The sequence below is a fragment of the Phoxinus phoxinus genome (assembly GCF_949152265.1).
Source record: "Phoxinus phoxinus genome assembly, chromosome: 20".
In the NCBI taxonomy this organism is placed as follows: Eukaryota; Metazoa; Chordata; class Actinopteri; order Cypriniformes; family Leuciscidae; genus Phoxinus; species Phoxinus phoxinus.
Genome location: NC_136895.1, coordinates 3317304 through 3330836, shown reverse-complemented (window position 1 = coordinate 3330836; position 13533 = coordinate 3317304). Strand labels below are relative to the sequence as shown.

The window sequence follows — 13533 nt, the reverse complement described above, 5'->3', positions numbered from 1 at the left end:
GTAGGCTATCCTCTCCACAAATTTGTCACTAATAAAACACAAAAATAATTTATAGAGAAGGCTTATATTGACCTTTTAAGATTTTGTTTGCACCTTGTAAATTAGGTTTTGATGTGGCAGTAAAAACTTTATAATATATCCAAAACGAAATGTTGTCTTCCATATTTCGTCTGTAACATATTGTCTTTTATAGGCTAATGTATATTAGGGCATAAATGTTAATTTGCAGTTTAATATGTTGCTTATACAAAGACATTTTATTTCAACGTATTCAGTCGATTTTTACTCATCTCAGTAGGCAATATAGATAGTTTCATTCACACACAGACACGCGCGAGCTGTAACGTTAGTAAACGAACGCATGCACATGTGCCGTTCATTCATTCAAACACAGAAACGCGATTCAAATTTAAAGAGTCTTTTGCGGTTTACAGACACCATTTCATATCGCGATTAGAACAAAGCACTTACTGATGATCTGCAGCTGGATCCGTTGTTCGGCTACTCCAGCACGTTTGAGGTAAAATTTCCAGGATAATCACGATATTATTATTCCTCACAGCGAGTGTGTTTTCCAGCTGTTGTGGGCGTTGACTGGTTTGCGTGTGTTGCTTCAGATCTGCGTCTGAATAGCGCGCGCTGTCGATGGGCGTGTCACATTAGCAGAGTAATGAGATGCCAGAACGATAATGAGAAGGGCTGATCTCTCGCTCTTTATATATAGATTACATAAACAGAGTATATTTCTTTTAGTTTTTAATTAGATAATTTAAAACTACACACTTAAATGATTATAGAGATATATAGCTCATGAGTGAATAGTATTCGCTGAGTTTTGTTTAAGTTTACAGACGTGCTTCAGAAAAAAAGTTCACGGAGACGGAGAGGCATAAAGCACTCCCTGTTTAATTACTTTATTTTACAAAAGCACAATGTTTTATTTCGATTGTAAGTGGACACATAAAAAAGTAGACATTTAACAGCTTATTTTTTCGTATTTCTTAAGGCTGTATGACCAAAACTGACGTAGTATTTTAGGTCTATTTTGCTGCTATGTAAAAAAAAAACGAGCAAAACGCGCCTGCGTTACCATTATTTAATATTTTTAGAAGAAGGCTGCTTTTATTTGATGGCAGGAATCGCGCAGTCTGTGGAACCATGTCAACATCCGTATCGGTTTTCCATGACAGGGTGGACTTGGACCTGTTGCTTGCCTGCTTGTTTGCCTTGGCTCTCTTCGGGACAGATGCTTGGACATGTTCATTGTCACATCTGTTGATAACACAATCAAAGAAACTGTATTATTATCATTATCAATCACTAATGGCCAGGGGTTAAAAAAAAGACAACCGTTTTTGTAATTTCACACAAGAATAGGTAGGCCCTACTTGTATATTATGACGATGTAAACACAATTACATTTCATCAGTAAAATATTACGTCTGTGCACTTACTATGATTCTCGATTGAGAACTGAACGACACCTGCGTGTCCCTCTGCGGTGCTGGAGAAGGAGAGCGTGATGCAAACACATTCCTAAAAAAATAAAAACAATTGTTAGTTACATTATCCAAAAATGGCCAATTAATGGCCTATATATCTGTTGATGGGCCATAGGACGGAGAAATATCTATTTATGGACCATAGATCGCGTCACCGCGAGTATCTGTTGATGGCCATATAGACCGCACGCATTTAGAGCATTTCAAACGTTTACACCTGTATTCACAATCATCTGTGGCAATATTTTAGCAAGATAAGTGTCATAGGCTAACCAAAGCCGAACATTTATACATAAAAATATAATGTCTAGTATTTAGTATCACATTTGACTGGAGGCTGAAATATATTGCACTAAATTGACATATTTTCATATTTACACCCAAGCAGATATTCGCAAATAAGCTACATTACGCATAAGGCAGTATTTTTAGCATGATAATCAGTGTCATAAGCTAATCAAAACGGAGTGAAATATAATACAAATATGTTTAGAGAGTAATATCACATTGAAACAGTTTACACGACCATATACACGAATGTTAGGGATATTGTAAGGCAATCTTTCCTGTAAAATGTCAAAAGCTAACCAAAACTAAGCAAAATATAGTCTGAAAATTCACATGAGTTCTATATAATCAGAAAAAGAATTATATAACACTAAACAACTTACTCGAACTTGTATCTTCGGCGGGATCAATTCGCTCTTGAAAATGGAGCCGTTCGTCTTCTGAGATGCAATCTTTCTGAGGAAAATGTGAATTCTTCCTTGCTGTCCATAATCATCTGGAGGACGACTTTACCAGAGAAGCGTGCCATCCTCAAAACGCGATGAACTATCAGTGAATCTGACGAAGAAACTGCATGTTTTCATGGCATTGATTGGAGGGCGTGTGCGAGGTATAGATCACCTCAACTATTAGCATATGAATAGCGCCGGGGGGCGTGGCGGCATCAGCTCATTAAAAATAATGAAGGGAGAACGAAAAACTGCGCCTCTCCTTGGTTTCAAACGGATTACATAAGCGAAGAATATGTGTTTTTTTATATAAATTACTTCATTTAAAAGAAGAGAATTCTAGCTTCATAAAGACAAATGTCTCGTTCCTGAGTGACAAGTATTCGCTGAGTTACAGTTCATTTTCGGACGCGTTTCAGAATGGACTTCCCTGACAGAGAGAAGGCAGAACTCGCATCATGTTTATTTTTCTTTATTTAGCGAAAGACACAACACTTTGTTTTTATTGTGAGTATACAAAACAAAAATAGAAACCTAACTGGATTGAATGATGTAAAACACTTAAATGTAAGATCAAAACCAACAGAGTATTTTGAATCTCTTTTCCACACTGATAAGAAAAAAAGCGAGCAGATCACGCCGGCGTGATTGCCGACCCCAGAGGGTTAATGTTTTTTTTTTTTTTTTTTTAGAATACATCAAACATTATGGGAATGTTACTATGATTTGCTGATACTATAGGTAGTAGAGATGTGCAGTTGGCGGATAAACCGCGGATCGGGCGGATGGCGTGACGAAAAATAATATTTTAATTCAATTTGGGCGGGTGGCGGGCGGTTGAACCAATCAAATGAAAAATATATGTATACATTGTTAGGGGGGTAACAGTTATAAGACCCGAGACCAGATATGATGAAAGAAGACCAGGAGTCGTGAAGTTCAATCAAAAGGATAAAAATTTACTGAAGAATAGTTTGCAGTTTCATCGGTAGAGCGAGCGTCAAAGTCTCACGAGGAGGTCGCAAGCCAACTCCACCTTACACAAAATAATACACCAATTATACCATTTTGCAAGGGCAAGCATAGCATCATCATACATCTGATTGGCTAAGAGAATATAGAACCATAAACAATTTCACACATGTGAGCAGATAAAAGGTGCCTATCGCTATTAGTTAGGATAGCTGTCGCCAATCCTTAGATTTAGGTCAGCGTTGACCTCACAAGTTAGAGGAGAGCGTCGATGAGGCTGAGCGTTGGGTCCTAAATGCCTACGTAGAAAGTCAAACACACACACCCATAACACCACCAAATAACATCGCCAAGGCCGAAGAGTGCTTGAGCTTCGTATTATCAGTTAGCCAAAACATAGCTCCTCAGGAAGAAAGGGAGAGAAATTGCATTGCTCTCAAGAGAAAAATATAATTTCACAAGCACAAAAGAATATAGAAATGATTATGTGATAATGCATATATTTGATTATTGATTTGTATAAAAGTAATGTAAGCATTCAAAAGGATATAGAATGAACTATATATATAACTGACTGAAGAGACAAGGGATTTTGACCAACCCTTCAACATTGTAAAATATTGTTATCTGACTATACCTACATAAAAAAACAGACTTAATGTTCGTTCAAAGAGGGATATATTTATTTTTCTAATTCAAGTTTTGTGGGGGTGACTGAGCCTAAAGGCTTAGCTACGATATGCCGGTTTTTATTGTTATTTTTTTCAACTGTTTGCCAAAAAATGCGGCTATAGCCTAATATTATGCCTACTACATTAGGAAATTTATTTATTTATTTAAATCATTTTTTACTGCCTGTTGTTTCTTTTGGCATATAAAATAGGCATTGTCTGATAGAAATATCAATAAAGGTTCATCTGTGTCGCAGAATTGGTGTTTCCGATTTCTACAAGCTCAATAACATCCACAGCAAAAAATAAAGAAAATAGTTGGAAACCTGTGCCCATTAATTAGATGTGCAAGGCAAGCAGTTTTTGGGGTTGTTGGACAATTACAAATGTGAACATGCACTGTTGTGCGGTGGAATGTCATCGAATTCCGGAATGAATAGAGTCGGTGTTTCTTTAACCCTCTGGGGACCAAGGTGTTTTTGGGGCCCTTGGGATGTTTTGAAATGCCCTGACATTTGTGCTTTTTTCAGTTATTTATAAACATGTTAATGGCAAAGGTGTAAATTCACTCTATATAGCACAAACGGGGCTACCATAATATGTGAGCAACATGTATGTACATGTTTGTATTTTTAAGAGAATGTTTATGCGTGGTTATTGAAAAAAATAAAAATGAAAGTTGCTGAAATAAGACTAAAAAACACATACTAAATATGTGTTCCGAAGACTTTTGGCTAATGGATGCTGTCGCTTCGAGTTCTGGCTTCAAAATGATGTGAAAAACATCTTGCCTAATCGTTCACATAAAACAATACATTGATTTAAACTTTGTAAGACCGTTTTTTTGTAAGACCGAGGTTTATGCATGGCCAATCAATGGTAATGGCCAATCAATATTAATGAGATTCAGACCCAGGGTGGGACAGACACTCCCCCAATGGCCCATCATGAGGCAAGCCTAAACAAAGAGATTATTTCGCAAAAATGCAATGGAAACAGTTTTTGCGCATTTACAGTCACCTGACTTAGAAGACGCGGTGTGTTTGGGATCCGTGTACGCAAATAATAACAATTGTCATCATTATTATAACATTTATTAGGCTACATATTTAGAGACGCTTTTATCCAAAAAAGGAACAAAGCAATTCATCAAATGTCATTCATAATACAGGTTAGACTGCATGGCACGCGAACACTTGCATTTTCCTATAGTGGAAACCGATCTTCAATTCCCGCGCTACAGATGGTACTCAACCAGAATAAGACTGGTTGAGTCTTATTCTGGGTGTGTATTTGCTGCCTTTGACCGCTAAGAGGCGCTACAATCGCAGACTTTGAAAAGTGTCAGTTTATTCTCTCTATTGAGTAATCAGCAGCCGCGCCGCGGCTCATTGAGAGTGATTGAAATGTGGTAACAGATCAATTCAAGTGAAACATGTAGTTAAATGAATTCATATAATCACAAGACTGAAATTAAATGTAATACATTTAATAAATAATGAAAACATTTCAACACAAAACATTGCAATAGAAAAATATTAGGCTACATCAATGAGGCTTTGCGAGAGCAACGTCTTATCAGCGGACCGACGACATCGCATAAATCCTGCACATTTCAAGGTTTAAATAAAGTGTCGGGGGCAGTTTATTTATTTAAAACAGGGTTGCATCGAGTTAGAGTTTATTTTCTAAGTAAGAAACAGAATCTTATTCTTGTTTCATTTTAAATTTGTATTGCCAAAGAAATTGCAGCTAAATAAACAATTAAAACAGTAGGCTAGTCTACAAAACGAAAATAGTTCAAAGCAACATAAATTAAGATCATGCGTTTTTCTTTGCTTCTCTCTCGCGCTGGATCTCTTTTATTTTAGTTTTAGTCTCCCTGCACTGCGCGCCGGGTCTCTCTCGAAATTAAACATTTCAGGGTAAAAACCCATTATACAGCTGATAATACTGTAGTTTGTCGCTGTGTGTCATCCATACAAATCACGAAAAAAACTGTAACAAACGATTTAGCCTTTGTTGCTTCAAAGACACAGAATGCCTTGTTGAATTCACCGTACAATAAAACGAGGTGGATCGCGAATAAAAAGCTCTGTATCTGCTGCTCACTTGCATTCGTTTAATTGGCAAGAACGTGTTTCGTCGATAGTTCATGTTTAGATAATGCCAGATTGTTGACAAGCACACTACTCAAACGTGTTAAAATTATACAAAACCAGTTGAAACAAATGGATTGAACACTTCAACTGAAAGTGTGTGTGCAACCCCTTTAAATACAATACAAAAAACTACAATATTTATAATTTAAAGGCCTACATTTGGACACATCGAGAGATTTATCTTTAAAAGTATTTTGTCTTTGCCTGGTCATCAGGCTCACTCTTCATATGAAAGACAGAACATTAACACCTCCTGAACCCCCAACCCCCCACAGGCGATCTGAGTTTGAGACCGACTTAAAACAAAGAGAAGTCAATTCACACTTAATTCTAGACATAGCATTAGGCTAGTAAAGTGTTGATAATGAAATAATTTAATTTATTTAGGCTACATGTAGGCTAGTAGGCTAATATTTCTGTCATATAAGTTTATTAATAAACATTTAATTATTTCAATAATTGAAGAAATAAAACGCTACCTCGGTTTGGGCCAGCTTTTTCCAAGCAAACCTAAATACAAACGCATGTTCATTTGTTCAAACGCATGTTCATTTGTTGTCATGAATACAATGTTCAACTCCATGTTAAATTCCACGGGGATCTTTGGATCCTTACAACCAGGGTGCGCGATTTGTGAATTTTTATTATTTGTTTTATATATAAATCTCGAACCACAGTGTGTTTGAACTTAAATGAAACAATATCGCAACATTTTGACAAATAAATTATCTGATCTGTTTTTACAATTTAATTCAGGGCGATTTAGCCTAGACTACATTTAATTATAGCCTAGAGATTTTCACCCTTGTCCGTTCCTCATTGGGAAGTGCTCACATAATAATTCATTACATTTATATAGCGCTTTTCTGGACACTCAAAGCGCTTTACATAGAAGGGGGGAATCTCCTCAACCACCACCAATGTGCAGCTCCACCTGATGATGCGACGGCAGCCATATTGCGCCAGAACGCCCACCACACATCAGCTTACTGGTGGAGAGGAGACAGTGATGAAGCCAATTAGTATATATATAGGAGGATGATTAGGAGGCCATGATGGACAGAGGCCACTGGGCAAATTTGGCCAGGATGCCGGGATTACACCCCTACTCTTTCAAAAGACATCCTGGGATCTTTAATGACCACAGAGAGTCAGGACCTCGGTTTAACGTCTCATCCGAAGGACGGCGCTCTTTGTCAGTATAGTGTCCACATTAGAGGATGGATACCCGACCCGAGCCCGACGGGACCCGCCGGTACCCGACGGGCCGGGCCGGGTTCGGACAGATATTTAGAAATGATGTTCGGGTTCGGGTCGGGCTCGGTCACAACAGCGCGATAAGGCATTGAACATTTTAAATTTAAAACAGCTTATGTAGGTAGCCGATGTGCCTGATGCTTTCACTTGATGCAAACGATCGTTTTTGTGATTAAAATACATGTAAAATATTAACATAACATCTGTCTTCCTGTGTGCGGACATTTGTTTATGTAGCCGTGACAACGAAACGCGTGCATAATGTGTGCGCGCCAGGTGTTAAGTGAGCTTGTTGCTCCGCGCGCTGATGCGCTTGTCCTGTTGACATTTCCGATTGCCTTCCTAAAGTTGCTTAATAAAAGCGGGCTTTCCACACAAACAAACGTACAATTGTCATTAGTATGAGAAAAAAATGGGATTTTAACTGTCGGGCTCGGGTCGGGCTCGAACATAAATATCTTGATGCCTGTCGGGCTCGGGTCGGGTTCGGTTACTGCTCTGTCGGACACGGGCCGGGCTCGGACTGAAAAAGTCGGCCCAATCCGCACTCTAGTCCACATCACTACACTGGGGCGTTAGGACCCGCACAGACCACAGGGTGAGCGCCCCCTGCTGGCCTCACTAACACCTCTTCCAGCAGCAACCTGGTTTTCTCAGGAGGTCTCCCATCCAGGTACTAACCAGGCTCAGCCCCGCTTAGCTTCAGTGGGAAACCAGTCTTGGGCTACAGGGTGATGTGGCTGCTGGCTACATAATAGCTAGTTTGAGTAGATCCTCTGCACCTCTCGGTTTCATACGGATTACCTAATCAGATAACATTTATTAAATAGGCTATTTAGACATTTAAAGGCATTGAGACATTTAGAGATTTCTTATCGTGACTGAGCGGAGGAAAGTGGCTTTCGGTTCATTTTTGTGATGCGCAGTTCCCGGAGACAGAGACGACAGATACACTTTTGTCGTTAGCCTAATATGAATAAAAGTTTACAGTTTTGAACGATGTAGGCTACTCTGATCTGTATGAATAAAAAACTACGGAGTAGCCTATTAGGGCCTAAGTTATTTTAGCTGTCTGTTATGAGAAAAATAAATCCAAATGAACGCGCCGCCGCGTCTGTCGAACATTAATTCAACATGCCAGAATAAAACCCGTCTTTAGAACAATGGATAGCGCCACTCGGTGTGGTGTGCCAAAATACTTAATTATAAACTTCAATATTTCATTCAAAATAATCTCAAAACGCTTTGTGATATTTTGAAAGCCGTGCTTGCATTAAGGGAACCATGAACGTAACTGAAACTGGTTCTGATTTTATTGTTTGTCGTTTAAACGTGCCTGTTGCATATCTTTATTTTATATATTTGAAATGGTCTATTGGTGAAATAATTTATAGCATTGATTACTGTGGAGGGAGGGGGGATTAAAATAATTCAGCAGAAGCAGGGATGTTTAGACCAGAAGGAAATCCCTGTCCCCCCTGGCAAATCGCACCTTGCTTAAAACCATGTTTTACAAACTCTTTATAGGAACCAAAAAAAAAAAGGCTATCCTGTATAAAAAAAAAAAAATATTTGTTTGATTGTCTGCATTAATAATAGGCTATGACATGCATTAATAGGCTAATATAAAATGTACAATAGTCTGTTTGTTCGGGATTCGAACCCATGTCATTCAAATGATCATTGTAAGATCTACCACTCGGCCATGAATTTACTCACTGAGAAATGCCCGGTTTCTCCAATCTGTTCCAGAGAAGCGCTCATCATTCGTCTCATTCCTCAATAGAATAGTAAACAAATAATGAGCTTCATTGCACCTAATTTATTTTTGTTTGTTATTTTTATTATTATTATAAAAAATATTTTTATCACACTGCTCCCAAAGGGCAATAGGCTTATGTCGCCCACCAACGTATAGGCGTAGGCTACAATATGAAATAAAGGCTATATTGTTCTCGTCTCTATTTTTAAATTGATTCTATTTTTCTGTCCTAAACAATGTGCTATAGTAGCCTATTTCATCTGTTAATTGACATTAACCCCGCTTACATTTCAAAATACGGCAATAGCTGCTGTTTTGCACAATGTCCCTCTGCGCCACCTGGCGGTCATTTCGCGAATAACTTTGAAATGCGACTGGATTATTTTTAAACTACCGCGGTGGCTGGCGCGGCGGTAATAGGCATTCTGGTTGAGTACCATCTGTATATGCAGATTTAATGGATTTAATGTCACCGAAAGCAACAGATATGAGCTGCATTTTATTGATCATCAGCTAATACTTCAAAATCAAAGACTGCAATAAGAGAGAGCTGGTAAGATTATTTCGTTTCCTTACTTTTAAATAAGATTATTATTATTGTGTGTTAAAGCGTCTGCGACTTACTTTCACTTTGATTTGCGATAGTTTGCACTAGTGTTGTCACGGTACCAAAATTTCAGTATTCGGTACCGATACCTGTGAAAATCCACGGTTCTCTGTACCAATTTCGGTACCAAAGCTAATTTAGATTAAATTTGCATATATTAAAGTGTATATCCATTTGTTAGATAACATTAGATAAAATGACCTAACAATAGTTATATACACTGAAGCAATTATTCTCCTTGGGGTAATAATGTAGCCTACTAATACATTTTTAAAATCAAAAGTTGTATCTGTTCATGAACAATCAAGTGTTTGTATTAAATAACATTCACAAACATACATTAATGTTGTAAAAATATATTGTTCACTCAATGTGTTGATGTTAGATAAGGCATTAAGTAATGTTAATGAATGGTATCTTATTGTAGTGTTACCAACTAAACAGGAGATAAAACGTGTTTTATTTGACTTAATTGACTGTCCTTTTATTTAATCCAAAACTGCGTTCATATTTAAAAGGCCTTTTAAACTAGATACAACCGCACACGATACCACTTTAGGGGCCGTTCACATATCGCGTTTTATGCGCGTGCAAATTCGTTATTTCAAATGTAGGCGCGCGGCTTATAATAGAAGCATCTCAACAGGTCATGTGACAAAAACCAGCGGCCTTTCCGTAACAACATGAACATGGAAAGCTCGGCCGAACAGCTGATCATAGCTGTACAGGGCGGCTTTTTATTTCTCATCTCAATGAATATATCTAGTAGTAAAGCTAATGCAAGGGCTAGAAATCAATTAATTCTTTGATGATACTTCCTGGTCATCATGGAGAGCGCAGTTTGCACCGCTTTCTCCTTTCCACAAGCGCGTGCTTTCCGTTGCGTCTGCCGTTGCTATGCAACCATGAACAGAGGCGCGCAGCGCGCCTGGAAAACGAATTTGCACGCGCAAAAAACGCGCTATGTGAACGGCTCTTTCCTCCTTTCTGGTCAACAAGTGGATTCAGAGCCACCGCATTACCAGCGCCGCCGGTCGCCATGTCTCAGTGTGTTTATGAAGAGGACGCAACTGTGCACCTTTCGGACAGCGCGTCAAGAACCGGATTAATCCGATACTTCGGTACTACCGGTACTTAAGAAAAGCTGGTACCGTAACGATTTAATTTTTTTAGTACCGAAATGGTACCGAAGTACCGGGTCTTTTGACAACACTAGTTTGCACGTTGGCTTGACGCTTGATGAATAGATCATCTGCGGTGATGCGTGTTGCACCGCGCCGTCATATCTGACTATAACATACAGCCTGTAACACGCTTTCAAAATAACACGCTTTTTTAAAATAAAAAACAAACGGTCTAATCATAGACTGTAAAAAATGCGCTACACATGGCACTTTAAAAACTGGATAGTTTATTTGCAGTTTGATTACGGATATTTCACGTCATATTCGAATGCATATTCGAATATTGAATAAAAAGTGACAGCCCTACTGCTTGCTTTGTCTCAGAACTGGGCTTGTATTTGTCTTTATTTTGGCTTTAGAGAGCGTCAAACACACAGAGAGACTGTTATACAGAAGTTAGCCGTGCAGAAGCAGGAAGAAATCAGCAATGAGGAAGATATCATCGCAAAAGCAGTCGCTGAACGTGAGGCCAGACGGGCCCGAGTGCGGCGTGAGAAAGAAGAAAAACATGCAGCCATGTTGAAATCTGTCTCTGCACACAGAGAGTCCAGGGTAAATGACATGTTCCTAATGTTTTTATACATGTAAACATCTTTAAATCTTCGCTCCGCGTCATGCCCAACAACGGCCCTCAGCTGTTCCACTGTAAAACACGGCTTCGCGGGGCTTATTGCCTAATTTTACCACAGTGATGCTGGGTTTATTAGCATCACACTGTTTATATATAGCATTTGAAATGCATTTATTGAAATAAATTTTTTTCTCAACTCCATATCAGAGGCAAGAGCTGGAGCGAAAGGCAGAGGAAGAAAAACAGGAAGCTCTGGAGATGCTGAACGCAAAGAAGGAAGCAGATCAAATCTTCACGGAGAAGCAAAACTTCAAGCTCAAAAAGCTAAAGAAGAAGGAAAAGCACCTACATACAAGAAATGGTGGGTACTAGGGATGTTGCGGTGACGGATTTTTTCCACCGGTTAATCGCTGTGTAAAAAAAACGGTAATCCCGGTGTCACCGGGGTTGCGTGTCGGGGATTTCGGGTGGCCGAAAATGCAGACGTGCACACGTCTCAATTTACTTTCACTTTAATTAGCGGCAATTCAGTAGCATTTGTTTGAATTAATCATGGGTTAATTTATTTTATTCTTAATAAAAATACACAAAACAATAAGACACTCGCTTGTATTACACACATCTTTATTGCAAAATGAATAATAACTTAACACACTATGTAAAATCTAAACAAAAGCACTTATGAAACACCTTTAAAGTGCATTTATTAATCAAACGAACCACTGCACACATCGTGCAAATATCAAACAAGAAATTATATTTTTTAAAAATCACTATTCGTTAAATAAAGTGCCTGCCTTTTTCAGCAAAAAAACAAAAAAACACCGCACAACCATCGAATATGAAACGAACGAACATCAAAAACTTTGTTAAATAAGGTAGCCTACCCGAATAATCACTGGACACTTAAGTGCAAAAAAAAAACGAATATAAAAAATAAACTCACGTTAAGCTGTTAAAAAAAAAGAGAAAAAATTAAAAATAGGCTAAATGAGAAACAATAAACGAAAAACCTTCATTTTAAATTGCAACAGGGAACAAAACGTGATCACACTGCTTGTTGCATACATTCTTACATATTCCTGGCCAGAAAAGCCAACATATTTACCATTTCTGGTTTCAAAAGAGATCTTGTTGGGGTGATTGTTTCCCATCGTGCTGAACACTCTCTCGGATGCGCAGCTTGTTGCACAAACAGATATTTTTTGGCTACTTTTGCCAAAACGGGGAGCCTATTTAGATTTTCTTTCCACCACACCAGAGGATCTGTCTCAGCATTAATGGAGGACTCAGGCTCCTGAACATAAGTTGCGATTTCTGCGATTTCCTCTTGTGCGGCGGCTCCTCGGCGCTCTCATCCTTATTTCCCCCTTCCTGTTCTGTCACGGGTTGCGCTGACTTCTCTCCTACCCAAAAGGACCGCTTCTTCCTCAATTATCCTCCTAGTCTCATCAACATTTGGATCGCAGTTACCCCGGTAGCGCGGGTCCAGGAAAGTCGCCTTGCGCATAAGCTCCTTGCTTTCTTCAGGCAGCGCTTCATATTTCTCATCTAAAATAGCTATGATGCTGGCTTTTAGGCTGGCTGTCAGTTGTCCATCCTCATTTGATGGTGCCAAAGTGTCCTCTTTAATGAGATGCAGCATAGGCAGAAGCGATGACATGGTAACATAGTTCTCGCCGGACAGGATGTCGGTGAACTCGCTTACTGGTTTCAACGCTTTATTTACCGATTGCAAAACATCCTCGTTTTGCCATGTGATGCTCACATTTGCTTTACGTCATCTGCAAGTACCTGATTGATTGCCGGCCTCTGCTCTAGCATCCTATCAATCATTTTCTGCTTATATCCCAAGCGAGTTGCACAGTCCTTATGGGAGAAAATAAAAACATTTGTTATAGCCACTCGTTATAACCAGTCGTTTAAAAATGCAATATTACAAATCACTATTAAAACATATACAAATATTAATAGGCTAATTAAAAACATAGTTTATTATAATTATTTATTATCATTGTTTTAATGTTTTTTTTTTTGTTAACAGATGCTTTTGTCACAAACTATTTGAGGCTACAATAAACTTGCCGTCACCAGCTAGTGTTCAGGAA

General features: G+C 38.6%; 1 protein-coding gene across 2 annotated transcripts in view; it reads left to right on the top strand.

The window, feature by feature from the left end:
* The window catches only part of LOC306988566 (uncharacterized protein), a 58678-nt gene extending 46918 nt beyond the window's left edge, over positions 1-11760 (top strand). Inside the window, exons 7-8 of one of the 2 annotated variants that reach the window (XM_079593638.1) lie at positions 11214-11406; positions 11633-11760. The gene's annotated coding sequence lies outside the window, so the exon portion shown is untranslated. The remainder of the gene's footprint in view (positions 1-11213; positions 11407-11632) is intronic. The other variant, XM_079593639.1, reaches the window with a different exon arrangement.
* Positions 11761-13533: the final 1773 nt, after the last annotated feature.